We start from the raw sequence: 5,284 nt of genomic DNA on the forward strand, positions 1-5,284 counted from the left end.
GTCCAAGGGACTCTCAAGAGTCTTCTCCAACACCACAGTTCAAAAGCATCAATTCTTCGGCGCTCAGCCTTCTTCACAGTCCAACTCTCACATCCATACATGACCACAGGAAAAACCACAGCCTTGACTAGACGGACCTTTGTTGGCAAAGTAATGTCTCTGCTTTTCAATATGCTATCTAGGTTGGTCATAACTTTCCTTCCAAGAAGTAAGCGTCTTTTAATCTTATGGCTGCAATCACCATCTGCAGTGATTTTGGAGCCCCCCAAAATAAAGTCTGACACTGTTTCCACTGTCTCCCCAACTATTTCCCATGAAGTGATGGGACCGGATGCCATGATCTTCGTTTTCTGAATGTTGAGCTTTAAGCCAACTTTTTCACTCTCCACTTTCACTTTCATCAAGAGGCTTTTTAGTTCCTCTTCACTTTCTGCCATAAGGGTGGTGTTTCCATCCAATTAGAAAGGGAGTTAAAGAAAGAAAATCCAGTTAGTTGATGTTGGTTTATAGAGTAGAATAAATAACTCTTCCACGTTTCTGTTGTTAAATAGGCTTTTGAGACCTTATTCAATTTCTAGCACAGGTAGTCCAAATTTGTCTTCATGTTTCAGTGTGAGGCCCAGTTCTCATGATAATGATTTCTTATGCCTGAGCTTTTCTGAGACAACGAATAATTTAAAACAGATGTGGCAGATATGAGGTTTGCAAATTGAGGGGACACAAAAAATACTGTAACTTTTATAGGATGAACCATATGAAATTTATGTTTTGTAAGTCAAAATTGTGAAACATCAGCAATTTCATATGCTTTACTCGTAGTTTTTCTCTGCTGCTACTACTGCTAAGTCACTTCAGTCGTGTCCGACTCTGTGTGACCCCATAGATGGCAGCCCACCAGGCCCCACCGACCCTGGGATTCTCCAGGCAAGAACACTGGAGTGGGTTGCCATTTCCTCCTCCAATGCATGAAAGTGAAAAGTGAAAGTGAAGTCTCTCAGTCGTGTCCGACTCTTAGCGACCCCATGGACTGCAGCCCACCAGGCTCCTCTGTCCATGGGATTTTCCAGGCAAGAGTACTGGAGTGGGGTGCCATTGCCTTCTCCCAGTAATTTTCTCTAAATCAAGTTAATTCTATTTAGAACCTTCATCTTGTCGCACTGACTAGAAAGATAATCTAGGCCGTATGCAGGATTCCTCTACACTTCCCCCTTCATCTACTCCTGTCCTCCCTCCAGCCTCTTCCTGTACCTGAGAATATGTCAAAGTTCCAGGGTGAATGGGACGTTTGGGGAAGGGAAAAGAAAGAAAAAGAAAGTCGCTCATTCGTGTCCGACTCTTTGTGACCCCAAGGACTATAGCCTACCAGGCTCTTCCATCCATGGGATTTTCCAGGCAAGAATACTGGAGTGGGTTGCCATTTCCTTTTCCAGGGGATCTTCCCGACCCAGGGATTGAACCCGGGTCTCCCACATTGTAGGCAGACGCTTTACCATCTGAGCCACCAGGGAAGTCCTTGGGGAAGGGGAAGAGCATCTATTTAAGTCGATGTTGTGCCTTTCATGTCCTCTGCCTCTGTTCTTCGTAGGCTGTGCTGAGCACATCCAAAGAGTCATGTCTGACTCTTTGCAACCTTGTGGACTGTAGCCTGCCAGCTTCCTCTGTCCATGGGATTCTCCAGGCAAGAATACTAGAGTGGGTTGCCATGCCCTCCTCCAGGGGATCTTCCCAATCCAGGGACTGAACCCATGTCTTTTACATCTCCTACATTGGCAGGCTGGTTCTTTACCACTGGCACCACCTGGGAAGCCCAGGCTGTGCTATGTGCAAGGAAATCAACAAAAGCTCTTAGGGACCTGCCAGTCTCTGGTCAGTGGTTTCTTCTCTGAGGTCTTATTGCTTCCATGGTAAGTAGCATATCTGTGATTGCAAAAGGGCTTCCAAATGACCATGACAAGGCTTACTGTAAAGGAGCTGGGTCACTGTGCACAGGGCCTGGACACTCATAAACACTCACTAAAATTGATCTGAGGAGTAAATAGATAATCCCAAGTGGTCAACCTAAGCATGCTAAGCTGAGTGAGTGGGAAAATAGCAATAGCAAACTCTTACAGGATTCTTAACATGACAGGCATTGTTCTAATTGCTCTGTATAAATTAACTCATTCAGCTCTTGCAATGACCCTAAGAGTTATGTAACTGAGCAGAGCTAAAGTAAGCTCTCAAGTTTGTAGCAGACCCCTGCATTTGGACTCTAAAGCCTGTGCACTTAAGCACTAGTCCATACAGCAGCCCAAGCATGGAGGATGCTTTCTACCTTTGTAGAGAAAGAGCTAGGCCTTCAATCTCCTCGTGTATTGCTTTTAGCTTCAGCACAGATTTCACTAGTGGCATTTATCTATGATATTTCAGATCACTAAAGAAGCCTGGGCAACATCCTGGCTTGCAGCCAGCCCTCTGGCCTTCCTGTCTGGTATACTTTGCAGGACTGGTCATGTGAGAAAGACAGCTAACAGCAACAATTGATGGGTGATGAATGGCTGGAAGTAGGGCAGCTCGAAGCATGACGGGGACAAGGAATGCAATCAGGAAAATGCTGACCTGGAACTTGAGTGGGGTAAGTTGGGCTGTGACGGATGGAAGGCAGCAGCTGCACGCATGGCATGTTGGCACACACAGTCGGAAATGCTACTTAATTTGAATTGAAATGGGCAACTTGAGAGGCAGAGCTGCAAGCAGTGACCACCGCCACAGACCAAAATACAGACCTTCCATTAATCTGTCCAACCACACTCACAGTCTTGGGTAGTATTGTTGTTGCTCAGCATCATCCTTCAATGTGATAAAGCACCATGATACAGAGCTGTGGGCCCCAGAGCCATGCATTATGAGACTTCTGTGGGAGGAGTAGGCAGAAAAGGCTTCAGACTGAGATTTAATGGGCACATCAGAGCCAATCTCCAAACAAAGATTCCTATTTAATATTTGGAATGGTCATTTTGGAGCACAGTGAGGTGTCTGTGAATGAGGGCAGAGTATTATTGGTTCCTTTTTATTTCACACCTCAAAGTCATGGGCTCCCTATGTTATTTTTCTTCTTTCCTATTGTGGTTATTGAACTTACATTCAGCCCAAGTCAGAGCTCTGGGCACCTGGGTGCCAGGAAATTTGACTCAGCAGGAACCTGATCCTGAGCGATCAGTGGACTGTTGGGTCCATGCTCTGTGGGCTCCATATTATTCTGGATGCACTTGCTTGATTTGCATGGGGGAAAGACTTCATGGTTCTGTAACTTAAAAAAAAATACTTATTTAATTATGGCTGTGCTGGTCTTCTTTGCTGAGCATGGGCTTTCTCCAGTTGGGGTGAGTGGGGGCTATGCTCTAGTCGCAGCTTGGGCTTCTCATTGTGGGAGCCTCTCTTGTTGCTGAGGATGGGCTTCAGGGCATGCGGGCTTCCATAGTTGTGGCACGTGGTCTTAGCTGCCCCTAACTTATGGAATTGTCCCAGACTAGGGATCAAACCCATGTCCCCTGCATTGGCGGGCAGATTCTTAACCTGGATTACCAGGGAAATGCCATATAAGTCTTTAATCCATTTGGAACTGATTTTTGGTGTATGCTGTAAAGTAGGGGTCCAATTTCATTTTTTTGCATATGGATACCCTGTTTTTCTAGCACCATTTATTGAAGAGTATCTTTTCCTCATTGTATATTCTTGGTACTCTTGTCAAAGATCAATTCACCATATATGCATGGATTTTTTTCTGGGCTTTCTATTCTCTTCCTTTGGTCTACATATCTGTCTTTTTACCAGTACCACACTTTTAATTACTGTAGTTTTAAAATATATTTTGAAAATATATAGTTTAAATATATTTTCATCTTTGTTCTTTTCCAAGATTGCTTTGACTATTTGGAATCTTTGTGGTTCCATATGAATTTTAGGATATTTTTCTATTTCTGTAAAAAATTGCCATTGAGATTTTGATGAGGACAGCATTGACTCTGTAGACTTCTTTGGGTAGTAGAAACAATTTAATAATATTAATTCTTCTAATCATACAACTCAATAGCAAATAAACCAAACAATGTATTAAAAATGCACAAAGGACTCAAACAGACATTTCTCCAAAGAAGATGTACAAACGGCCAACAGGTACATGGAAAGATGCTCAACATCATTAATTAGCAGGAAAGGCAAATCAGAAATACAATGAGATACCACTTCATATTCACTAAGATAGTTATAATAAAAAAAGACATACGATTTTAAATGTTGGTGAGGATATGGAGAAACTGGAACCCTCATCTATAATTGGTAGGAGTTAGTGCAGCTCTTGCAGAAAACAGTTTGATAGTTCCTGGAAAGATTAAACATAATTACCATAAGAGGCTAGCAACGCTGCTTCTAGATATATACCAAAGAGACCTGAAAACACAATTTGTACACAAAATTTGCACACAAATGTTCGTAGCAGTGTTATTTAGCCAGAAACAACTCAAATGTTCATCTGTTGATAAATGGATAAATTAAATGATATATTCACAAAATGCAATATTATTCAGTCAAAAAAGGGATGAAGTACTAATTAATGGTATAACATGGATGAATCTTGAAAAAATTACGCTGAGTAATTTTTTACTCAGCATAAAAAATTACTGAAAGAAGCCAGTCACAATTCACATTTTGTATGATTCTATTTACATAAAATGTACAGAATAGGCAAATCAATGAAGACAGAAAGTAGGTCAGTAGTTTTCAAGAGCCAAAGGGCTTCGGTGGAAATGGATATTCATTACTAATGTCTATGGGATTTCTTTTTGGGATATTGAAAATATTCTAAAATTGACTGTGGTGATGGTTTTACAACTGAATATACTTAAAATTATTGGCTTGAATACTTTAAATGGGTGAATCGTATGATTTGTGAATTATATTGCAATAAAATATATATATTAATTATATACAACACACATGGAATCAACAAGAAAGGAACAAGAAATACATTAATTTTTAAACATTTTATTTTAGCCCAAAACCATATCAATGACCATTTATTCTCCAATAGTTTGATGTAGGGTTAACATTTCTCTGAGTATAAGTTTAGTGATTGAAGTTCCACATTGCTTTTCTTGCATAAATCACACTGAAAAGAGTTGCATGTGATTTCCCTTATACTTTTTTCTTAAAAGATAAATAAGAAATTAAAGACATTAGCAATGTAATTGCAAAGGTCTTTTAGATTTTTTTCAAGGTCCTTGTAATCTTTTGTATTCATCTCACA

This window comes from Bos indicus, chromosome 10 (genome assembly GCF_029378745.1).
Source record: "Bos indicus isolate NIAB-ARS_2022 breed Sahiwal x Tharparkar chromosome 10, NIAB-ARS_B.indTharparkar_mat_pri_1.0, whole genome shotgun sequence".
Lineage (NCBI taxonomy): Eukaryota > Metazoa > Chordata > Mammalia > Artiodactyla > Bovidae > Bos > Bos indicus.